Below are 27400 nucleotides of genomic sequence, written 5' to 3'. Positions count from 1 at the left end.
ATTGGAATTTTTGTCCCAAGTTAGCGGAAATGGAGACTTTATGAGAAAAAAACAAAAAAACAATTTCCGCTAACTTGTGCTAAAAAAAAAAAAAAATTCTATGAACTCGCCATGCCCCTCATTGAATACCTTGGGGTGTCTTCTTTCCAAAATGGGGTCACATGTGGGATATTTATACTGCCCTGCCATTTTAGGGGCCCTAAAGCGTGAGAAGAAGTCTGGGATCCAAATGCCAACTTTGTATAAAAAATGGGAAAAGTTGTCTTTTGCCAAGATATTTATCTCACCCAGCATAGGTATATGTAAAAAGACACCCCAAAACACATTGCCCAACTTCTCCTGAATACGGCGATACCACATGTGTGACACTTTTTTGCAGCCTAGGTGGGCAAAGGGGCCCACATTCCAAAGAGCACCTTTCAGATTTCACAGGTCATTTACCTACTTACCACACATTAGGGCCCCTAGAATGCCAGGGCAGTATAACTACCCCACAAGTGACCCCATTTTGGAAAGAATACACCCCAAGGTATTCCGTGAGGGGCATGGCGAGTTCCTAGAATTTTTTCTTTTTTGTCACAAGTTAGCGGAAAACGATGATTTATTTATTTATTTATTTTTTCTTACAAAGTCTCATATTCCACTAACTTGTGACAAAAAATAAAAACTTCCATGAACTCACTATGCCCATCACGAAATACCTGGGGGTGTCTTCTTTCCAAAATGGGGTCACTTTTGGGGTAGTTATACTGCCCTGGCATTTTAGGGGCCGAATGCGTGAGAAGTGGTTTGAAATCAAAATCTGTAAAAAATGGCCGGTGAAATCTGAAAGGTGCTCTTTGGAATGTGGGCCCCTTTGCCCACCTAGGCTGCAAAAAAGTGTCACACATCTGGTATCCCCGTACTCAGGAGAAGTTGGGCAATGTGTTTTGGGGTGTCTTTTTACATATACCCATGCTGGGTGAGAGAAATATCTTGGCAAAAGAAAACTTTTCCCATTTTTTTATACAAAGTTGGCATTTGACCAAGATATTTATCTCACCCAGCATGGGTATATGTAAAATGACACCCCAAAACACATTTCCCAACTTCTCCTGAGTACGGAGATACCACATGTGTGACACTTTTTTGCAGCCTAGGTGGGCAAAGGGGCCCACATTCCAAAGAGCACCTTTCGGATTTCACCGGCCATTTTTTACAGATTTTGATTTCAAACTACTTACCACACATTAGGGCCCCTAGAATGCCAGGGCAGTATAACTACCCCACAAGTGACCCCATTTTGGAAAGAAGACACCCCAAGGTATTCGCTGATGGGCATAGTGAGTTCATAGAAGTTTTTATTTTTTGTCACAAGTTAGTGGAATATGAGACTTTGTAAGAAAAAAAAAAATCATCATTTTCCGCTAACTTGTGACAAAAAATAAAAAGTTCTATGAACTCACTATGCCCATCAGCGAATACCTTAGGGTGTCTACTTTCCGAAATGGGGTCATTTTTGGGGTATTTGTACTGTCTGGCCATTGTAGAACCTCAGGAAACATGACAGGTGCTCAGAAAGTCAGAGCTGCTTCAAAAAGCGGAAATTCACATTTTTGTACAATAGTTTGTAAACGCTATAACTTTTACCCAAACCATTTTTTTTTACCCAAATATTTTTTTTTTATCAAAGACATGTAGAACAATAAATTTAGAGAAAAATTTATATATGGATGTCGTTTTTTTTGCAAAATTTTACAACTGAAAGTGAAAAATGTCATTTTTTTGCAAAAAAATCGTTCAATTTTGATTAATAACAAAAAAAGTAAAAATGTCAGCAGCAATAAAATACCACCAAATGAAAGCTCTATTAGTGAGAAGAAAAGGAGGTAAAATTCATTTGGGTGGTAAGTTGCATGACCGAGCAATAATTGGTGAAAGTAGGGTAGGTCAGAAGTGTAAAAAGTGGCGTGGTCATTAAGGGTGTTTAAGCTAGGGGGGCTGAAGTGGTTAATTGAGCAACACAGAGAAGGTTTCCTAATTGTCGTTGGGGATTTTAATTTGCCTTTCAATCCTTTAATTGATACATCCTCCAAAAAATCCCCTACTTCAGCAAAGACTCTCAGACTGTTGCATACAAAATTACATGATCTGGGTATTATATACGTATGGCGTTGCCACAACCCTGACTCAATTGACTTCTCCTTTTATTCTTCTGCTAATAACTCCTTAAGCAGAATCGACTACATTTTGGTACCAAAAGAGAAATTACAATTCTGATCATTACCTAAAATAGGAGACATCACCTTATCGGACCACTCCCCAGTCTTCTGTAATATATGCCCTGATAAAAATAATGCCAGATACCCAAACTGGAGATTCAACGAATCCTTGCTGAATAATGCCAAACACACAGCCCAAATTACCTCTTATTTAAAGGAATATTTTTTATCCAATAATACCTCTGAAGTATCTCCCCAGGTCCTATGGGATGCCCATAAAGCTTATATTCGAGGCAGGTTGATCAGTCTCTGTTACTTTCTTAAGAAAGAATCAGAGAAAAGACTCAACAGTATGAAGCACAACAAAATTCCAGCACTCACGATTTTGGTAGCTAAAATCTTTGTCTTTTATTCAGGCAGTAGACAGTTTAGACAGGACATCCACCCACAAATGTAGCAACTTTGATGCGTTTCGAACAATAGTTCTTAGTCGTAACAATGAGCTGTGTTATCTCTGGTGGTTTTATGTTGGTTTTGTATAGTAATTACTTACTGCCCCCCACCTGCAGGGCGGGGGAGCAGAGGAGGCAAAGCACACTTTAACCTCTTATTTTCCGGATGTAACAGTGCTCATGTGTTTTACAATATGCATTGATAATTTATGCATCCACATATAGTCATCAGTTTGTCAATTATATCAAACGTGAAATATAACATAAATAAAAACAGTATACATAATAAAATTAAGGTAGAGTATCAAGTGTCATGATAGCAGTAGAACACCACACCAGCTATACACAAACGCATCCATGCATGGATCCATATGTGACAGTGTTCCACTGCTATATCTGACATAGGCTCTTCCCCCCTCCCCGCTCCCGCTAGTACTCTCAATTGCAGTGTAAAAGGTAATATGATGCAAAAAGACCATTGGTCAATAGAAATACAAGAGCTCTTTTTTCATATTCAGGCCATTAGGATGCCTGGTATTCAATTTGAAAATCCAGAAGGCTTCTCTCAATCTCACTAGACGTTTAAAATCTCCTCCTCTGCTAGGTAGTCTCACTTGTTCTATTGCAAAAGCTTTGAAATTGCGCACTTGGCTTTCATGTTTGCAAATAAAGTGTCTGGCCGCATTGGATATGTTCACACTGTGCGGATTTTTTATGTAGTTAAGGTGCTCCAAAATTCGAATTTTGAACTTTCTGGTGGTGCAGCCCACATACATCATGTCACAGGCTACACATTTTATAATGTATATCACCCCTATTGAATTACAATTAATATATGATTTGATTGGGTAGGTATGGGAATTATTGGCATCATGGAAGATTTTTGTATTCACTGCATATGTGCAGGTGCGGCAGCGCCGCATGCTTCCGCATTTGGTAAAACCTTTATAGATTAGCCATGGATCCCGTTTATGTTTAACCCTTTGTGTATACATAGATGGAGACAAATCGTTTCCTATAGTTCTTGGCCGTCTTGACACAATTCTGCAACCTTGTTTTAGCATACAGTGCAATACTTCATCATCATAGAGGATTGGTAAATATCTCTTAATAATTTGTTGTATTTTTTCGAATTGTTTGCTGTATGTCAAAACAAGTGTAGGTAAATTTTCATTGTCATTTTTATCCGATCCTACAACTCCAGGTTTCTGTTTAAAATTATTTTTCTCACGGATTGGGAAGAGTAATTCTTTCCTATTTTTACTTTTTGTTATAGCTAGACCTCTGGATATCATCCATTTGGGGTATGCTCTCTGTTTTAATCTATCTGCAATAATTTGGGCTTCTATTTCAAAAGCCGCTGCAGTACTGCAGTTTCTGTAGGCACGTGTGAACTCTCCCACACGGATTGATTTTATTGTGTGAGTAGGGTGGTGGCTATTTGCCCGTAACAGAGTATTCCCTGTTATTTCCTTGCGATAGGTTTTAGTTTGAATGATCTGGCCAGGTTTTCCCAGAAGTGTAAGGTCAAGGAAATTGATACTTTGTGAATGCTCCATATGTGTGAATTTTAAATTATATGCATTATTTTCAAGGTATCTCATGAAGTGCTGTATGGCAGGCACATCGCCACTCCATATAAGGAGCATATCATCTATGTACCTGCCATACCACACCACATGTAACCTGAAGGGATTTTTCACATTATAAACATATGCTTCCTCCCAATAAGACATTGTCAAATTAGCCAGGGAGGGTGAGTACTTCGCACCCATTGATACGCCAGAGGTCTGTACATAGTATATAGAGTTAAACGAGAAATAATTGTGAGACATGAGGAATTGGGTGACAGATAGGATGTAATCTATAAGATCCTCAGAAAAATTACTATATTTGTGCAGGTGAAATTCCAGTGCTAGCATTGCCACATGATGTGGTATCGATGGGTAAAGCGACACCACATCAATAGACAGCCATCTATAATTTTCGTCCCAGGTCATATCATAAAAAGATTGTAGAATTGAAGTAGTGTCTTTAATGTACCCTGGAATTCTTTTAACCAGGGGCTGCAAACTGCAGTCTAGCCACTCCCCTAGCCTTTCTGTTAGGGATCCAATTCCACTGACTATGGGACGTAGAGGAGGGGGGAATTGGCCCTTGTGGATTTTCGGAAGAGCATGCATTATGGGTGTAACTGTAAATTCGACATTTAAATAGCTGAATTGCTTTTGACTAATATGATTACACTCCAAGCCCCTTCTTAGGATATCAAGAAATTCTACCCTGTATTTAAGCTGGGGATCTGTATCCAACCTTTGAGACACTGCAGAGTCTGAGAGCAATTTATTCATTTGTTCACAGTACATGTCACAATCCAGGACGACGACAGAGCCCCCTTTGTCAGCCATTTTTATGACTATGCGTTCGTTATCAGATAATTCCTTGATAGCTTTTTTATGTTTCATAGACAGGTTGGCATATCCCCCCTCGTCCTGGATGTGATTGTGCATCTGTTTCAACTCCTTTTCTATAATATCCTGAAAAGTGTCCATGTTTGTAGTTCTGGACATGGTAGGATAGAAACCTGGATTAGTAGTTCTAACACCTTGCTATCACAAATCCACCAGGTAGAAAAAACACATAAGCAATCTTTAATGGCACAACAGCTGTCGGAACTTTCTTCTCTTAGAACCCAGTTGAAGAATCTTCTGAATGAGCGCTTAGCCAAATTTTTCCTGTCCGCTCAGCAGAAGATCTTTGCTCATGGCAACACAGCCTCTAAATATGTTATGAGTCGAATTAAACAGAGGAGAAATTCCCCATATGTTCAATCCATTAAATCCCCCCAAGGTATGCAACTCTTCAAAGCAGAAGAAATTGCTGATCAATTTAGACTATTTTATAAATCCCTCTATAACCTCCCAGCCCCAGATCTCCCTAAACCCTCCTTTAGTAGAGAGTCTAACATTAGCTCCTTTCTGGAGACCCTTGACCTCCCTGCATTAAATCTGACACAACAGGAATCCCTGATTAAACCGTTCACTATCCCTGAGTTAATTACAGCCATTAAATCTACCCCTAAAGGCAAATGCCCAGGCCTTGACGGTCTCCCTATATCTTACTATTCATCCTTCAAAGATATCTTGCTGCCCCACTTACTCCCTATCTGTAATTTAACAATGGCTGATCATTCACTTTCCTCTGACATGACCAGAGCAGTCATTATGATAATCCCCAAAGAAGGTAAAGACCCCACGAGTTGCCCCAATTACCGCCCAATCTCCTTACTTAATGTTGATCTTAAACTTTTAGCCAAGATGTTAGCCTCTAGGTTACAAAACCTGCTCCCTGAGCTAATCCACCCAGATCAGGTTGGCTTTGTCAAGGGTCGAGAAGGCAAGGACAATACCACAAAAATACTAGATGCCCTGTTTTACGCCTCACATAAATCCATCCCCCTGGTCCTGCTTGGCACGGACGCCAAGAAAGCATTCGATAGAGTTGACTGGACTTATATCAGACTAACCCTGTCTAAATTCCGAATACCGGAACAATATATCAACTCTATATTTTCCATGTACACTTGCTCCTCCGCGTCCGTGTCAGTAAATGGGCTTCTCTCCTCCGATTTCCCTATTAGAAATGGTACAAGGCAGGGGTGTCCCCTCTCCCCTCCCCTCTTTGTCCTGGTAATGGAATCTCTTCTGCAAGCTCTCAGACAGGATGGAGAAATTAAAGGATTGAAAGTGGGGAAACAAGAATTTAAATTGGCAACCTTTGCTGACGATTTACTTATTGTCACCACTAATCCACAAAGATCCATGCCCAAGATACTTTCAACACTTAGCCTTTTTGGCTCTCTTTCCTACTTTAAGGTTAACCCCTCCAAATCCCAAGTTTTACATACGGGTCTCTCTTCCGCCAGTCTCTCCTCCCTCCAAATAAATTCTCTTTTCAATTGGCAAACCCAACAATTAACCTACTTGGGCATCAAATTATCCCCTCACTTACCTGACTTGTTTCAATTAAACTATAAACCCCTCCTAACATCTATGACAACTCAGATGGATTCCCTAGACTCTCCTTATCTTTCCTGGTTCGGAAGGAAGAACATCTTTATGTCATTGATTATGCCAAAACTCACATATATGATGCAGGTTCTCCCTATTGATATCCCTAGGTCCTATTTTATATCCCTGAACAAACATATTCGCAAGTTCATTTGGCAAGGTAAAAGCCCACGTATCTCCTTTGACACTTTGACTAAACCTAGGGCTAGAGGGGGCATAGGCCTCCCGGATCCTAAGTCTTATATGTCTGCTACCCAGCTCTCTAGAGTTATAGATTGGATACGAGAACCCACTCATAAATCCTGGCTCACATTGGAGACTGCTTTCCTCTCCTCCTCTCCCTGTGCCCTCTTGCTGGCTGACAGACCACCCCCGACCCTAAGCTTAATACCCAACCCTATCATACGCAGCACTTTGAAGGTCTGGGGGGGTTTCTCGTCCAGCAGTGGGGCCCCAATACCCCTTGCTCCACTTATTCTTATAAAATATATCATCGATTTGGCCCCCAAAGAGCTGAAAGAAAGCTGTCCGCTTCACATAAGATCTTTGGTGACCCCCATATCTCAATTTCTAGCTCCTGAAGGTTGTCTACTCCCAGACTCTGAAATATGCAAACTCCTGGGAACGCAGATTCATAACCCCACCCTATTGCACTTCCTTAGAACAGAGTTGCTTAATTTGGCAAAAAGGCCCCCCCATCAGAAGAAATAAATTGGTTTGTGGAAATGCTGAGCAATAAGAGATATCCCCCTAAACCTATTTCTACAATCTACAAACGTCTGAAGTCTCCTACCTCCACCATTAAGCCCGCAATAGTGGGCCAATGGGAAAAAGACCTCCAACGTTCATTGACACCGCAAGAGATTTCCAAAATACTAATTCTCCCACACAAGATATCTAGATGCATACGCATCCAAGAAAACAGCTATAAGATTCTTATGCACTGGTATAAGACTCCAGACAAAACTTGTAGATATAGCAAAACTGCCTCTGACCTATGTTGGAGATGCCACAAAGCTAAAGGCACCTTCTTACACATTTGGTGGTCGTGTGACCTGATTAATCCATGGTGGCATACAATAACTCAATTATGTAACCAGATATGTCTTACATCCCTATCCTGTTCCCCAGACCTGACTTTATTATCACTTGGGATGGAGGGTATGGACCGATATAAAAAATACCTTTTTACCCTCATGCTGGCAGCTGCCAGATTGCTCTTGCCGACTCATTGGCTGTCCTCAGATCTCCCTAGTTTTGAGCATTGGACCAATAAGGTCGATCAAATATATAGATTAGAGGAAATTTCACACTGGGAGTCGCACTCCAGATCCTCTTTCCTAAAAACGTGGTCACCTTGGAAGCTATATAGAAATTTTATTTAGGAACTGAGAGAAAGGGTTGTCCCTTACTCCCCTACCTTTTTCACCCCCATATAGAAATTTACTTATTTACTCTTCCCTCCCCCCTCCTTGTATACACCCATGCACCACTTGTAATAGGATTTAACTCCCAAGATTACATGCTCTATTTGACTTAATCATATGATTTTTCTTGCTAATGCCTGTCAAGTTGGGCTTAACCGCCCATTAGTTATTTACACCTGTGACACCTAAAAATAGGTGAATGTCGCTCCTTTTTATGTCACATGTATTGTTGTATAATCATGCTGACGTGAGAGAAATATCTCTCTAAAAGACAACTTTTCCCATTTTTTTAAACAAAGTTGGCATTTGACAGAGATATTTATCTCACCCAGCATGGGTATATGTAAAAAGACACCCCAAAACACATTGCCCAACTTCTCCTGAGTACGGCGATACCACATGTGTGACACTTTTTTGCAGCCTAGATGTGCAAAGGAGCCCAAATTCCTTTTAGGAGGGCATTTTTAGACATTTGGATCCCAGACTTCTTCTCACGCTTTAGGGCCCCTAAAATGCCAGGGCAGTATAAATACCCAACATGTGACCCCATTTTGGAAAGAAGACACCCCAAGGTATTCAATGAGGGGCATGGCGAGTTCATAGAATTTTTTTTTTTTTTTGGCACAAGTTAGCGGAATTTTTTATATATTTTTTTCTCACAAAGACTCCCTTTCCGCTAACTTGGGACAAAAATTCCAATCTTTCATGGACTCAATATGCCCCTCAGCGAATACCTTGGGGTGTCTTCTTTCCAAAATGGGGTCATTTGTGGGGTGTTTGTACTGCCCTGGCATTTGAGGGTCTCCGCAATCATTACATATATGGCCAGCATTAGGAGTTTCTGATATTCTCCTCATATTGAGCATATGGGTAATGAGATATTTTTTTTTCGTTCAGCCTCTAGGCTGGAAGAAAAAATGAACGGCACAGATTTCTTCATTCGCATCAATCAATGTGGATGAAAAAATCTCTGCCAAAAGTAGGGGAAAGGCGTCTGCCAGGACATAGGAGCTCCGCCCAACATCCAAACCCACTTAGCTCGTATGCCCTGGCAAACCCGATTTCTCCATTCACATCAATTGATGTGGATGAATAAATCATTGGCGGGATTTTTTATTTTTTTTATATACAAAGTGTTTGCCAAAGCTTAAGAACACCGCCCCTCAGCTCATAAGCCTCGGCAAACATATCTTTTACTGCAGAGGAGAAATCTCGTCTTGCAGCGCCGCATACACTGACTTTTGTGTAATCTGACAGCAGTGCAATGCTTCTGTCAGAATGCACATCAGTGCTGCAGCTGGTTCATCGGTTGGTCCACCTAGAAGGTAAAAAAACAAAACAAAAAAAAACAGGCCGCAACGTAATAAATTTATTAACATTAACTTTATAATAACATTTGAACAGAACATTAACTTTTATAAACTTTATTTAACTTTTTGAACAGAACATTAACTTTTTTGCTTACCGGTGATTTTTTATTTATTTTTTACCTTTTTTATAGGATAAACCTCTCCTTCCCCATGGGACAATGTGCAAAACGCAAATCGCCCAGAGATGTGGCGAAGTACATTATGCACTTTGTCCCAGGTGAAAGGAGAGGTTTGCAGCAGCTGTGAGTGAAAGGGCCCTAACAGCCCTGTGTGCCTGTCCTGCGTAATGTAATCCCTATGCTAATAGTGTACCTGTGTGTGGTACTTCCGGAAACACTCCACTAAGCATAGGGCAGGGTAATCAGGGCAGTCAGGACAGAAATAGCGGGTGTCACGCCTTATTCCACTCCTGCTACAGACACAACATCTTTTTTGGGGTGGCGCTTGGGTTGAGGTACCAGCAACGACATTGGGGAAATGTCGCTCGTGTAGACGGCTCACTACACTGGTGGATGGGGCCACGGAACCTCCTGGATACAGGAGGTTCTCGATAATCTCTTTCTGAAATTTGAGGAAGGATCTTGTTCTCCCAGCCTTACTGTAGAGAACAAAACTATTATATACAGCCAATTGAATTAAATATAAAGACACCTTCTTATACCAGCGTCTGGTGCGGCGGGACACTAAATAAGGAGCCAACATCTGGTCATTGAAGTCCACCCCTCCCATGAGCAAATTATAGTCATGGACCGAGAGGGGCTTTTCAATGAGACTGGTTGCTCGTTCTATTTGCATTGTCGTGTCTGCGTGAATGGAGGAGAACATGTAAACGTCACGCTTGTCTCTCCATTTCACTGCGAGCAGTTCTTCGTTACACAAGGCAGCCCTCTCCCCCCTTGCAAGACGGGTGGTAACGAGCCGTTGGGGGAAGCCCCGGTGACTAGGTCGTGCGGTGCCACAGCAGCCAATCTGTTCTAGGAACACAAAAACACAAATGCAATCGCACTCTGCAACCAGCACTCTGCCCTGCCTCTATGCTGGATGTTGAATGAGGCATTGGTGTACATTTTGGCCAAAGCGTAATAAAGCACTCACCACGTCAAGGTCGCCTCCATGAGTGGTCCCTAATACTAGTTCCTACCTGTTATGGGCCATGACAGCCACACAAAGTCCAGGGAGCGCAGGTACAGCATGCACGCCAAGCACACTCTGCTTTTAACCCCGTCCGGTGCCATTACAGCTTTCATCAGATCAAGGGATGCAAGTACCAACATGCATGCTGAGCCCACTATATACTTCTCCTGGAGCCAAATGGCTACTGGTAGGTGCTATATAAGCAGACTCAGTTTTATACTGACTTTAAAACCAGCCTCCAGGGCAGACTAACTGGTCAGGTGTGTATGGCTGCTTGGAGATCGCCACGCCTCCAATATATACTACAAAGAAAAAAATGTGGGGGTTCAGCCAGCACAACCCTGTATGCAGGTGCACATTGCTATGGCGAAATACAGATACAAACGCAAAAACACAAATGCAATCGCACTCTGCAACCAGCACTCTGCCCTGCCTCTATGCTGGATGTTGAATGAGGCATTGGTGTACATTTTGGCCAAAGCGTAATAAGCCACTCATTACATCAAGGTCGCCTCCATGAGTGGTCCCTAACACTAGTTCCTACCTGTTATGGGCCATGACAGCCACACAAAGTCCAGGGTAGCGCAGGTACAGCATGCACGCCAATCACACTCTGCTTTTAACCCCGTCCGGTGCCATTACAGCTTTCATCAGATACAGGGATGCAAGTACCAACATGCATGCTGAGCCCACTATATACTTCTCCTGGAGCCAAATGGCTACTGTAGGTACTATATAAGCAGACTCAGTTTTATACTGACTTTAAAATCAGCCTCCAGGGCAGACTAACTGGTCAGGTGTGCATGGCTGCTTGGAGATCGCCACGCCTCCAATATATACTACAAAGAAAAAAATGTGGGGGGTTCAGCCAGCACAACCCTGTATGCAGGTGCACATTGCTATGGCGAAATACAGATACAAACGCAAAAACACAAAAGCAATCGCACTCTGCAACTGGCACTCTGCCCTGCCTCTATGCTGGATGTTGAATGAGGCATTGGTGAACATTTTGGCCAAAGCGTAATAAACCACTCACCACGTCAAGGTCGCCTCCATGAGTGGTCCCTAACACTAGTTCCTACCTGTTATGGGCCATGACAGCCACACAAAGTCCAGGGAGCGCAGGTACAGCATGTACGCCAAGCACACTCTGCTTTTAACCCCATCCGGTGCCATTACAGCTTTCATCAGATCCAGGGATGCAAGTACCAACATGCATGCTGAGCCCACTATATACTTCTCCTGGAGCCAAATGGCTACTGGTAGGTGCTATATAAGCAGACTCAGTTTTATACTGACTTTAAAACCAGCCTCCAGGGCAGACTAACTGGTCAGGTGTGCATGGCTGCTTGGAGATCGCCACGCCTCCAATATATACTACAAAGAAAAAAATGTGGGGGTTCAGCCAGCACAACCCTGTATGCAGGTGCACATTGCTATTCTAGGAACAAATGGCTGAAGAGGGGCACACTTGTGTAGAAATTGTCCACATAAAGATGGTACCCCTTGCCAAATAAGGGTGACGCCAAGTCCCAGACTGTCTTCCCACTGCTCCCCAGGTAGTCAGGGCAACCGATCGGCTCCAGGGTCTGATCTTCACCCTCATAGACTCAAAATTTGTGGGTATAGCCTGTGGCTCTTTCAGACCTTATACAATTTGACCCCATACCGGGCGCGCTTGCTTGGGATGTATTGTTTGAAGCCAAGGTGCCCGGTAAAATGTATAAGGGACTCGTCTATGCAGATGTTTTGCTCTGGGGTATACAAATCTGCAAATTTGGTGTTAAGGTGGTCTATGAGGGGCCGAATTTTGTGGAGCCGGTCAAAAGCTGGGTGGCCTCTGGGACGAGAGGTGCTGTCGTCACTAAAGTGCAGGAAACGCAGGATGGCCTCAAATCGTGCCCTGGACATGGCAGCAGAGAACATGGGCATGTGATGAATTGGGTTCGTGGACCAATATGACCGCAATTCATGCTTTTTTGTTAGGCCCATGTTGAGGAGAAGGCCCAGAAAAATTTTAAATTCGGAAACTTGGACGGGTTTCCACCGGAAAGACTGGGCATAAAAGCTTCCCGGGTTGGCGGCTATAAATTGAGTGGCATACCGATTTGTTTCTGCCATGACTAAGTCCAAGAGCTCCACAGTCAAGAACAGCTAAAAAAATCCCAGTGCCGAACCGATCTGAGCTGTCTCCACCCGAACTCCAGACTGGGCGGTGAAAGGGGGAACTACTGGTGCGGCTGAAGTTGGGGGCTGCCAATCAGGGTTTGCCAGCACCTCAGGGACTCTAGGGGCTCTACAGGTCTGTCTGTGCGGTGGCTGCGACAGGGGAACTAATGCACGTGCCACCGTACCAGCTTCAACTGACCTTCTGGTGCTTGCCCCTTCACCATGTTGTACGGCAGTGCTGGTACTAGGTCCAGGATGGGCTGCGCTGCTGGTGTATGCCTCACCACGTAATCCGACAGTGCCAGCCCCATTCTGCTGCCCTTGAAGCGGATCCTGCGCAACCTGTGGTCTAGCAACACGGGGCCGGGTACGCCTGGTGGTATCAGGGACCTCAACCTCCTCGTCCGAACTTTGGGTCAGACTGCCACTGCTTTCTACAGGTTCATATTCTGACCCGCTGGATTCGTCAGATGAGGGTTCCCATTCCTCATCCGACTGGGTCAGAAGCCTGTAGGCCTCTTCAGAAGAATACCCCTTATTTGCCATTTGGTCATCTAAATTTAGGGGGTATTCCCTGAGACTACCCAAGAAAAAAAGCAAGCCTGTCTTACAAATGGGAGGCTAGCGAAGTACCGGAAGCCGCTGCGATTGATAAAAAATATCAAAACTGATTTTTTTTTATCGCCGCAGCGCTTGTGAAGGGATTGTGCAGTGATAAAAAAATTTTTTAAAAATTTGTCACCGCGGCGGGGCGGGCGTGGGTGAACGCACGTGTGGGCGACCGATCAGGCCTGATTGGGCAAACACTGCGTTTTGGGTGGAGGGCGAACTAAGGTGACACTAATACTATTATAGATCTGACTGTGATCAGTTCTGATCACTTACAGATACTATAAAAGTACCAATGCTAATTAGCGATACGCTAATTAGCGAATCAGTGACTGCGGTGCGGTGGGCTGGGCGCTAACCGACGCTAACTGCCTACCAAAGGGGCCTAAACTATCCTAAACCTAACCGTCAATACTAGTGGGAAAAAAAAGTGACAGTTTACACTGATCACTTTTTTCACTTTCACTAGGTGATTGACAGGGGCGATCAATGGGTGATCAAGAGGTTGATTGGGGTGATGGGGGGTGATCTGGGGCTAAGTGTAGTGTTGGTGTGTACTTACAGTGATGTGTGCTCCTCTGCTGGGACCAACCGACGAAAAGGACCAGCAGAGGAGCACAGAAGCCTGCCAGCGACTATCATTGGCTGGCAGGCTGATGACGAACTTGTCCTCTAAATTTTGTCGTCCCGCGATGCGCATGTGCGGGCCGACTGTGAGCGTTATCTCGCGTCTCGCGAGATGACGCGCCGGCACGTGAAGGTGCCTGCAGCGACCGCCGCCGGAACGTAATCCTGCGTTAGGCGGTCTGGAGGCGGTTAAAGGGCTTTCACAGTACAGCTCTCTTAAAATTCAATCTTTGGTTTATATTGTTTTTTGTGAACAGACACAAAGAGACATTACTCTGACAATATTAACTTATTTTAAAATGTATTATAAAGGAAGATTGACAGAAAAAGGAAAGAACATATCATAAGGTAGCAAATCCTACAATGGAGCTCCACGCCTTTCATAATTCATAGAATCTGAACATTACAATGACTTCTGACTTGTCAGATTTTTTATGTACTACAATATCCAATTTTCTGACACCTTTTCCTCTTACTATGCATACAAATGGTTCCTTCCATGAATTTTTAAATGTTTCAAAAGATGTGATTTATGAGTAAAATATTTACTACATTCTATACATGCAAACGGTTTTTGTAACGGGGTGCCGAAGGCGCACTCTGTCTCCCATCAGCCGCAGATCTGCTGCTTAGCTTCGGGAGCGAGGATCTGTGTTTGACCTCGTTCCCAGGGCGGCTTTACTAGCTGGGTGGCTCCCTGTTCCTAAGTCTGCCTTGAGCGCCGAGCTGATCACTCGGTGCTCGACTGGTCGGTCTGTCGGTCATGTGACGCTGGCCACGTCACATGACCCTCACTCCCCACTATAAATACAGGCAGCCTGCTGGCCACAGGTTGCCTGTTAATTTCTAGGTTCCTGGCTATTTGTTGGACTACTGAATACTCACCTGATCCTGTTCCCTGACGATCCTTTGCCTGCTCCTCCTGTACTGCGCATCCGTCCTGGTATTGTGACCTCGGCTCCCACCTGACTACTCTTTGCGGACTCCTCTGGTACTTCTCTACTCTCCTGGTATTTGACCCCGGCTTCTCCTGACCATTCTTTGCTTAACCCTTTGTACTGCGTAGCTCTCTTGGTTCTGACCCGGTCCGTTCACGTTCCGTATTTTGTCTTGTCTGTCTTCCCTGCACATATCCTAAGTAAGCGACTGTCGCCCAGTTGTCCCCTGTTATCAGGACTCGTGAGGCAAGTAGGCAGGGCCAGGGGTGAGGGTGGAGCGCAGTGGTCACTATCCTTCCCCCTGTGTGTGTGTGGACGTGACCGTTACAGTTTACCTCCTGTGTGAATTCTCTGATGTCGAATAAGATTTAATATTTGACTAAAACACTTCTCACATTCAGGACATGAAAATGGCTTCTCTCCTGTGTGAATTTTCTGATGTTCTACAAGATTTGTTTTCTGACTGAAACTCTTATCACATTTAGGACTTTTAAATGTCTTTTCCCCTGTGTGAAGGCTCAGATGTTTAACAAAACCTGACTTCTGAATAAAACAATTCTCACATTCAGGACATGAAAATGGCTTCTCTCCTATGTGAATTTTCTGTTTTCCAGCAAGATATGATTTCCGACTAAAGCACTTCTTCCATCCAGAACATGAAAATGGCTTCTCTTCTGGTGAATTCTCTGATGTCGGACAAGATCTAATTTCTGAATAAAACACTTCTCACATTCAGGACATGAAAATTGTTTCTCTTCTGTGTGAATTCTCTGATGTCGAATAAGATGTGATTTCTGACTAAAACATTTCTCACATTCAGGACATGAAAATGGTTTCTCTTCTGTGTGAATTCTCTGATGTCGCACAAGATCTGATTTCTGACTAAAACACTTCTCACATTCAGGACATGAAAATGGCTTTTCTACTGTGTGAATTCTCTGATGTCCAACAAGATGTGATTTCTCACTGAAGCACTTCGTACATTCAGGACATGAAAATGGCTTCTCTCCTGTGTGAATTCTCTGATGCACAACAAGATATGATTTTCGACTAAAACATTTCTCACATTCAGTACATGAAAATGGTTTCTCTTCTGTGTGAATTCTCTGATGTCGGACAAGATCTGACTTCTGACTAAAACACTTTTCACATTCAGGACACAAATATGGCTTCTCTCCTGTGTGAATTCTCTGATGTCTCAACAGATGTAATTTTGAAGTAAAACATTTCTCACATTCCGAACATGAATATGGCTTCACTCCTGTGTGAATTCTCTGATGTTCAACAAAATATGCTTTTGTAATAAATGATTTCTCACATTCTGGACTTTTAAATAACCTTTACCTTGTTGAGTTTCCTGAAATGTATTTTCAAAAAGTTTACTATATTTAGATTTTGCAGACATTTCACCCAGTCTGTTTTTAGTTCTATTACTGGCAAGTAGCACTTGATTATCTTCTACTTCATAAGAGGAAGAGAAAATATATTTCTAGTAGTCTCTTATCCTGTCCTCACCTGGAGAAAGAAGAAAAGATTTATGAGATAAAAGGTCCTTATTTTCCTTTCTACTAATTAATTAATGCTACAAATACATAAATATATGTAACCTGCTTCCTCACACTTATCACTACTGACATCCCCAAAGAAAGCTCCACATTTTATCAGTCATACACATAGATAAGAGCTCCATGCTACACCAGGTCATTGCACACCTCTTCTTGAATAGTCTTGTATTGAGACTCCTTGGATGTCACATTCAGGGACTTATGTTCCTCTATTTATTTTTGTGCTTTACCTCTTTAGCACTTTGGTTGGCTATTAATCTTGCAGACCAGTCTATACCATTGTGTTGATATAAAGTTTTTTTTTTGCACTGTAATATTATTTCTTTATACTTTTGCACATATACTATGTAGCATTATCCCGGGCTATTACCATGATACAGAACTTGATTAGATTTTATCAGTCCCTTGTGAGTTTGTTTTTCATCTTTTTAAGAGTTTACTTATTTAATAAATCTAAAACCAGACAATCCTGTATCTTTGTCTATCAGGGAGGTTCTGGTAGTTTATAAACTAGCAACATTATTGATAATTAAAACTTTTATTACATTTACTATACACCCACATACTTAAGTCTATTTTTGCGTCAATCCTATAATGTATTTGCTATATAACATATAATGGGAGAATTTTTTTTTATTTACCCAATTCTTTATCCTTTATCCTTCATTTCTATGCATGAAACTTTACTTTAAATTTCTCTTCCAAAGAGACCAAATGTCCCTGTAATACAATATTAGTATTAGGGTTAGAGTTATGGTTTTCATTACCTTATTGATAACAGTATTGTCTGCAAATTTTAAAGTTCTCCTCTATAATCCCCCTACAAAATGATTACTTAATATGATAAAAAATAGAAGTTAATCCTGACCTCTAAAGCATGTAACTTTCAAGGCTATGATGACGCTCTGTGGTGTGTTTTCAATACACATGATGTAAGCAATGCAAAAATTCTGTAAAAAACTGGCACGTAGACCCCCAAATCACATTAACGTATTAAATAATCCCTAACTGGTACTTACACCCCAATAACCCCTTGGGGACTGAAACATGGACCACATTATGCCTTAAGGACTAAACTCTCCCTAATAACATTAACCTTCATTCAGAATTTGTGTTTTTACAATAAGCTGATTCCTGGGTGTAATTAGATCTGTGCTGCATTTTACACATTTTATATCATATTGTACAAATCCCAAAGGATCTGATGGAAACTAATTAAAATGTTAAAACTAATAGTTGTAAAGTAATGTACAGTCAGTGTAAAAAAATATCAAAATCCTCTGAGTCTTATAGAAGTCAACATATGGAAATCAACTGATACAATTTACTAGAAAATCAGCAACCATGTAATATATGTGAGTAACATCCTTTTTCTGTTCATTTCTACTATATACCCTTCATCTCCTTATTATATAATTACACATTAGAAGACTGCCCCCAAATAGGACATGATCTCAAGAAGTCATTTATAGAAGTCATAAGAGCACAAAATAACATCAAAAGGCAATGTTTTGTGCTCCACCATCCTCTACACTATGTACTGTCTACAATATGTGTTATGTGTACTGACCTGTATTATATCTCTAGTTAGGGGAGCAGATAACTATATCTATAGAGAAAATGGTATAAGAGAGTTAATTACAGATTTTTTGCCCTGTCAATAAAACTCTTTCACAAAATTAGTATATAGTTTGTATAGTGGCTCTCCTATCTCATTTAACTATGGTAGGGGTGCTTAATTTAAAAATGACTCACCCAGTCACTGAGGTAATAAATTATGGTTCAAAATTCATAAATCACATCTAAAACCAATTGGATGCAAAAAGATCAGTTAAAATTACTACAAACCGGATTCCAAAAAAGTTGGGACACTAAACAAATCGTGAATAAAAACTGAATGCAATGATGTGGAGGTGCCAACTTCTAATATTTTATTCAGAATGGAACATAAATCACGGAACAAAAGTTTAAACTGAGAAAATGTACCATTTTAAGGGAAAAATATGTTGAATCAGAATTTCATGGTGTCAACAAATCCCCCAAAAGTTGGGACAAGGCCATTTTCACCACTGTGTGGCATCTCCCGTTCTTCTTACAATACTCAACAGACGTCTGGGGACCGAGGAGACCAGTTTCTCAAGTTTAGAAATAGGAATGCCCTCCCATTCTTGTCTAATACAGGCCTCTAACTGTTCAATCGTCTTGGGCCTTCTTTGTTGCACCTTCCTCTTTATGATGCGCCAAATGTTCTCTATAGGTGAAAGATCTGGACTGCAGACTGGCCATTTCAGTACCCGGATCCTTCTCCTACGCAGCCATGATGTTGTGATTGATGCAGAATGTGGTCTGGCATTATCTTGTTGAAAAATGCAGGGTCTTCCCTGAAAGAGATGACGTCTGGATGGGAGCATATGTTGTTCTAGAACCTGAATATATTTTTCTGCATTGATGGTGCCTTTCCAGACATGCAAGCTGCCCATGCCACACGTACTCATGCAACCCCATACCATCAGAGATGCAGGCTTCTGAACTGAGCGTTGATAACAACTTGGGTTGTCCTTGTCCTCTTTGGTCCAGATGACATGGCGTCCCAGATTTCCAAAAAGAACTTTGAATCGTGACTCGTCTGACCACAGAACAGTCTTCCATTTTGCCACACTCCATTTTAAATGATCCCTGGCCCAGTGAAAACTCCTGAGCTTGTGGATCTTGCTAGAAATGGCTTCTTCTTTGCACTGTAGAGTTTCAGCTGGCAACGGCGGATGGCACGGTGGATTGTGTTCACTGACAATGGTTTCTGGAAGTATTCCTGAGCCCATTCTGTGATTTCCTTTACAGTAGCATTCCTGTTTGTGGTGCAGTGTCTTTTAAGGGCCCGGAGATCACGGTCATCCAGTATGGTTTTACGGCCTTGACCCTTACGCACAGAGATTGTTCCAGATTCTCTGAATCTTCGGGTGATGTTATGCACAGTTGATGATGATAGATGCAAAGTCTTTGCAATTTTTCGCTGGGCAACACCTTTATGATATTGCTCCACTATCTTTCTGCGCAACATTGTGGGAATTGGTGATCCTCTACCCATCTTGGCTTCTGAGAGACACTGCCACTCTGAGAAGCTCTTTTTATACCCAATCATGTTGCCAATTGACCTAATTAGTGTTAATTGGTCTTCCAGCTCTTCGTTATACTTAAATTTACTTTTTCCAGCCTCTTATTGCTACTTGTCCCAACTTTTTTGGGATTTGTTGACATCATGAAAATTGGAATCAACGTATTTTTCCTTTAAAATTATACATTTACTCGGATTAAACGTTTGATCTGTCATCTACGTTCTATTACAAATAAAATATTGACATTTGCCATCTCCACATCATTGCATTCAGTTTTTATTCACAATTTGTTTAGTGTCCCAACTTTTTTGGAATCCGGTTTGTAATTATTTCACACAAAAGACAAAAAAAACTTAAAAATATATATTTGCTTATAAAAATGTTGTACTCAACAATGGCAATATTAAAATGTACAAATAATGTCCAGTCGACGTCCACATAAATCTTTGCCTTTTATAAATAGGTAAAAAATCCAAAAAGGTTCAAACTGATCAATAGGATGCGATTATTCATATATTAAATCCAAGACATATATAGAAGTGTCATTTATAGATAAATAAAAAGGAATATGATGAGTTCAAAATGGACAATGTAAACAGGTAATGGTGGGTAGTTGCGGTCTCTAGTTACTACCCATTATTACCCGTTCACATTGTCCATCTAATTGCAATATCTAAAAATGGATTGCACGAACAAACTAAAAAGATTTCCTCTCACACTTTATACAACAACCACCCGAGGCATCACGTGACAGAAAGAGAATCACAAGCTCCGACACAAGAGTCACGTGACGGAGCATCACGCGAGACGCCAGTTTCACCGCGGGACCGAAGGGACACAACCGCTACACAGAGAGCCGACACACACAGGCCTCACATCAATACGAGGGTGGGTGAGTGTATCTACACCACAAAGGACCCCTCTGGTGTAGACGTTGAAGCAACTATAAAGTGAGTAGAAACATATATATATATCTATCTATATTTATGTATATCTGCAAGAAAAGGAAGGCACTTACAACTGAAAAAGGATCCTTCTTTCTTATACGCCAAGTGTATGAATGGACAGATCTTATTTTATAGTACCTCATACTACAGCATTTTTTATACAGTTTATACCAGTTTATATGTATATATTGGACCTAATATATGAATTATCGCACCACATAGATTGGTTTTGAACTCATTATATTCCTTTTTATTTATCTATGAATGACACTTCTATATATGTATTGGATTTAATATATGAATTACCGCATCCTATTGATCAGTTTGAACCTTTTTGGATTTTTTGCCTATTTATGAAAGGCAAAGATTTAAGTGGACGTCGACTGGAAATTATTTGTACATTTTAATATTGCCATTGTGGAGTACAACATTTTTATAAGCAGACCTATAAACTGTACCACTCAATTGAAAAACAAACTGAAATCTTTTAGATGGAGAGAAGAAAACAAAAAACAAAACAAAAATATTGTGGTTGCATAAGTGTGCACACCCTCTTATAACTGGGGATGTATCTGTGTTCAGAATTAGGCAATCACATTCAAAATGATGTTAAATAGGAGTCAGCATACACCTGCCATCATTTAAAGTGCCTCTGATTAACCCAAATAAAGTTCAGCTGCTCTAGTTGGTCTTTCCTGAAATTTTTTTAGTCGCATCCCACAGAAAATGCCATTGTCCACAGAGAGCTTCCAAAGCATCAGAGGGATCTCATTGTTAAAAGGTATCAGTCAGGAGAATGGTACAAAAGAGAAGGGTACAAAAGAATTACCAAGGCATTAGATATACCATGGAACACAGTGAAGACAGTAATCATCAAGTGGAGAAAATATGGCACAACAGTGACAGTACCAAAAACTCGACGTCCCTCCAAAATTGATGAAAAGACGAGAAGAAAACTGGTATGGGAGGCTACCAAGAAGCCTACAGCAACATTAAAGGAGTTGCAGGAATATCTGGCAAGTACTGGCTGTGTGGTACATGTGACAACAATCTCCCATATTCTTCATATGTCTGGGCCATGGGGTAGAGTGGCAAGACGAAACCCTTTTCTTATGACGAAAAACATCCAAGACAGGCTACATTTTGCAAAAACACATCTAAAGTGTCCCAAAAGCATGTGGGAAAAGGTGTTATGGTCTGATGAATCCAAGGTTGAACTTTATGGTCATAATGCCAAAAGATATGTTTGGCGCAGAAAATAGCACTGCACATTACCAAAAGAACACCATACCCACATTGAAGCATGGTGGTGGCAGCATCATGCTTTGGGGCTGTTTTTTTCAGCTGGAACTAGGGCCTTAGTTAAGCTAGAGGGAATTATGTACAGTTCCAAATACCTGTCAAAATTGGAACTTCATCTTTCAGCATGACAACAACCCAAAGCATACATCCAAATCAACAAAGGAATGGATTCACCAGAAAAAGATTAAAGCTTTGGAATGGCCCAGCCAGAGCCCAGTTCTGAATCCGATTGAAAATCTATGGGGTGATCTGAAGAGGGCTGTGAAATCTGACAGATTTGGAGTCTTTTTGCAAAGAAGAGTGGGCAAATCTTGCCAAGTCAAAAAATTTGACTCATACCCAAAAATACTGAGTGCTGTAATAAAATCAAAAGGTCCTTAAACAAAGAATTACTTGAGGGTGTGCAAACTTGTGCAACCATGATATTTATTTTTATATATTTTTTATTCCCTCTACCTAAAAGATTTCAGTTTGGTTTTCAATTCAGTTCTACAGTTTATAGGTCACATTAAAGGAGGAAAAGATTTTCACATCACAGACACCTGACATTTTAACAGGGGTGTATACATTTTTTTATATCCACTGTATATATCAACCACAGAACTAAAAGACAGATCTACTATTGTATTTCTGTGTCATAGATGCAAAAGCAGTGTATCTCACCCCAAAAATTGTGTCACACAGAGAAGCAAGATTGATTAACCACTGTATTTCTGTGTCATGGATGCAAAAGAGGTATATCTCTCCCGAAAAATTGATTTATTAACTATTGTATTTCTGTGTCAAGAATACAAAGGAGGTGTATCTAACCCCAAAAATGGGTTAATTTCACCCACAGAATTAACAGACAGATTACCTATTATATTTCCGTGTCAATGATGCAAAGGAGGTGTCTATCACCCCCAAAAATGGGTTTATGTCACCCACAGAATTAAATTCCAGATCAAAAGCCTAACATTGTCGCTCACTGCAGCAGCGTCCCCTCCCTACACTAGTTAGAGCAGAATGGCGACACACCACGTGATCCGGCATTTATACAAGCCAGGTCACATGCTATGCCGGCCAATCACAGCCATGCCAATACTAGGCATGACTATGATGGATTCCAAGTGCCCACAGCTTAAAAGCTAACTAACGAGTGGATGTGATTTCTGACTAAAACACTTATCACATTCTGAGCATGAAAATGGCTTCTCTCCTGTGTGAATTTTCTGATGTTCTACAGATTGTTTTCAGACTTAAAACTCTTCTCACATTCAGAACATATAAAAACCAATTAGTGGATTATACAAAAATGTATTTTATCGAGATATTAGATCCTGTGCTTGTATACAAGGTTTTTGACTGATTTCAATTAAGAAATTGATTCATTATATTCATTTTATTTGGGATCTTACTTAAACGATTTTCTGATTTATGACCAAAATCATGTTATAGCATTGCTAATTTTGATTTCCACCAAGCATTTATATATGTCTCTGTTGCTTGGGGGATGTGGGCAGGAATGGCATGGTGATAGGTCTAAGTTGGTTTCAAAAGTGAATTGTAATCTCAGCATCACCTTAAAATGTGCAAGCGGTATAGACTGCATTATATTACTTTAAAAAATGTAATTAACCACCTCAGCTCCCCTAGCTTAAACACCCTTAATGACCAGATCACTTTTTACAATTCTGCACTTCACTAATTTCACCGTTTATTGCTCGGTCATGCAACTTACCACCCAAATTAATTTTACCTCCTTTTCTACTCACTAATAGAGCTTTCATTTGGTGGTATTTCATTGCTGCTAACATTTTTACTTTTTTTGTTATTAATCGAAATTTACCGAAATTTTTGCAAAAAAATATCATTTTTCACTTTCAGTTGTAAAATTTTTCAAAAAAAACGACATCTATATATAATTTTTTCTCTAAATTTATTGTTCTACATGTCTTTTATAAAAAAAAAATGTTTGGGTAAAAAAAAATTGTTTGGGTAAAAGTTATAGCGTTTACAAACTATGGTACAAAAATGTGAATTTCCGCTTTTTGAAGCAGCTCTGACTTTCTGAGCACCTGTCATGTTTCCTGAGGTTCTACAATGCCCAGACAGTAGAAACACCCCACAAATGACCCCATTTCGGAAAGTAGACACCCTAAGGTATTCGCTGATGGGCATAGTGAGTTCATAGAACTTTTTATTTTTTGTCATAAGTTAGCGGAAAATTATGATTATTTTTTCTTACAAAGTCTCATATTCCACTAACTTGTGACAAAAAATAAAAACTTCCATGAAATCACTATGCGCATCACGAGATACCTTGGGGTGTCTTCTTTCCAAAATGGGGTCACTTGTGGGGTAGTTATACTGACCTGGCATTTTAGGGGCCCTAATGCGTGAGAAGTAGTTTGAAATCAAAATGTGTAAAAAATTCCCTGTGAAATCCTAAAGGTGCTCTTTGGAATTTGGGCCCCTTTGCCCACCTAGGCTGCAAAAAAGTGTCACACATGTGGGATCGCCGAACTCAGGAGAAGTTGGGCAATGTGTTTTCGCGTGTCTTTTTACATATGCCCATGCTGGGTGAGATAAATATCTCTGTCAAATGACAACTTTGTATAAAAAAATGGGAAAAGTTGTCTTTTAGAGAGATACCCTAAAGAATATATCTTTTCACTATACCAAACTATTAGTGGGATGAACATTTATTTAACAAGACTTTTATCCCCGAACAATCAGAGGCGGTCCTATTTTAATAAATTTTTTAGATAAATAGGAATCTAGTTTTATTCATCCGGATTTTATGTTATGGTGTTTTAATAGTATTAAATGATTTGTGTATATGTTTCTATGTTCCATTGATAATAAATTGTAAGGTTCCTATATTTAAGAGAGTGCCCAGTATCTTTTTTCATTTGTATATTTATTAAAGGAAGGGTGATTCCTTTTTACTGAGAGCACCTCTGCCATAGTCTGCTCTAAATTCCAGTGCGTTACCTCTTTTTATCTGTTTTACTTCTCTAATTCACCCTGGTGACAGCACAGAGTGAAAGCAGACATGGATATATGGAACCACATAGAGTCAAAAAAACAAAAAGTTGACAATTTCCTGTTTGAAGATACCAATAGTGGGGAATATGTGGAAGATGTACATATAGGCACAGTTTTTAGAGAATTGGAAAGCCTGTTGATCCGTCAATTGAAACAACGATGGGAAATAAAAACCCTCAAAAGATGCATAGAAATAAATCGGATCCCTAAAGGGTTATTACACATAAAAACCCCGGCCCAGGATTTATGCAGTCCAGATTTTAACCAGGAGTGGGATAAATTACTACAGGAGCAATCCATAGCTCTAACCCACCTGATAATTACAAGGCGGTGCACAATCTTGGAGGAAACCACGCAAAAAATTGCGGAAATTAAAATTATAACTGACAAATTTCCAAAAAATGAAGAATCTAATACATTGCAAAATAGATTGTGCAACAATTTGGACAGAATAGAACGGGAAATAATGGACAAAAAAAAAAAATCTTTTTTCATAAAAGAGAAAGAAAAGAAAGGAAAGAACAAAATGTGGAACAAATAATGGCAGTAAGTAAGGGAGACACTCAATTAGGCACGAGCACAACAATAGAAGAAAAAGAAAATAAAGATTCTAATAAACACACTAATTTCAATATTCCAGTACACAATAGGTTTGAAGTTTTTGAAGAAAGGGAGTCTTTTTTAGATCGAACTCCCCCACACCACCGCACACGCACGAGAAACCCATCACCTCCAAAGAAAACACACAGGGCTCATCACAATTCACCAATAGACCATCACTACAATTTGAGGGACAGACCTCAATCACATTGGACACAGCAAGACCACAGAACACCGAGATCAGGGAGACACCATCAATATCTCAATTCACACAATCACAATGCACAAATCAGAAGATATCACGAAGAAGAAAGGATAGAACAAGGAGAGGTAGGAGGAAGGGAGCACTATCACAGGTAAAAAAACACACAAATAAATAACGATGCTATTATAAATTTAAGTTCCACTATATTAACAGAAGTCCAAAGTCATCTTTTAAACAAAGGTCTCAAGTTTGCCCCAACCGAAAAATTAAACAAATTCACAACGTTTATTGGGATAGAAAAATTCATATGTCTAAAGAAATATTTCGCAAAAAATCCAATAGAAAGGGAACTACAAAAAAGTGGAATAGAAAATAAAAATTATACCCACACTAACTTAAAAAATCGTTAAAAAAAATATCCGAGAAACGAAATCAGCCAAGAAATGGCGACTTTTAGGGAGAATGTGGGAAATGACATACGTAAGATTAAAGACACGAATAGGTTTAAGCGCCAAAACTTAACGAAAGGGGAAATTGGTATTTTGAAACAGTTACAAAAAGACAATAACATCATTACCCGCCCTGCAGACAAAGGAGGGTCGATTGTAATACAAAATACGGAAAATTACAACTCTGAATGCCTTAGACAATTGTCTGATATTAACACATATCAGAAACTCTCTAAGGACCCCACAAATGAATTTTTTGAGGAACTTGTCAACCTATGTGAAGAAGGTAAAATGAAGGGTATCTTAAAAGATGAGGAATATCATTTTATTGTAAATAAGTACCCGAGAATCCCAATCTTTTATTGCATACCAAAAATCCATAAGGATATGACAAATCCACCAGGTCGCCCAATAGTGTCAGGGATAGATTCCTTAACATGTAATCTGTCCCAGTATATCGACACATTATTACAATCAAAAGTTAAAAAAATCCCCTCCTATACGAAAGATTCTACAGAAATAATCAAAACTGTAGAAAACATGATATTTGAAGAAGGCTGGTGGATGGGCTCTCTGGATGTACACTCACTGTACACGATTATTAAACATGAACAGGGTAAGGAGGCAGTGAGTGCCCAATTAAAAAAAGAAGGAAGTTTAAAAGATGACCAAATAGAGTTTTTAATAAGAGGGATAGATTTCATTTTAACGCACAATTATTTTTATTATGAGGGAAATTTTTACTTGCAGACCCAAGGCACGGCGATGGGCACCAGGTTCGCCCCCAGCTATGCCAATCTTTTTATGGCATTTTGGGAAGATTTATTTATAACGCCCCGGCTGGGGACGGACCTGGTGCTCTGGAAAAGATATATAGATGACGTGTTTTTTATTTGGAAATCGGGCAAAAGTAGTTTGGAAGAATTTCTTAACACTATTAATGTAAATGATTTTAACCTTCAATTTACTCACAACATTAGCCAAGAGTTTTTAGAATTTTTAGATTTAAAATTATATGTAGAAGATAGTCTTTTAAAAAGTTGCACATACATAAAACCCGCAACCAGGAACAGTTATATTTTGTACAGTAGCTGTCATCTTCCCAATTGGTTGACAAACATCCCACAGGGACAATTTTGACGTTTAAAACGTAACTGTACGATGGAGGAACAATTTGAGAAGGAGGCTTTCA

This window comes from Bufo bufo, chromosome 3 (assembly GCF_905171765.1).
Source record: "Bufo bufo chromosome 3, aBufBuf1.1, whole genome shotgun sequence".
Taxonomy (NCBI): domain Eukaryota; kingdom Metazoa; phylum Chordata; class Amphibia; order Anura; family Bufonidae; genus Bufo; species Bufo bufo.
This window is presented reverse-complemented; position numbering follows the sequence as displayed.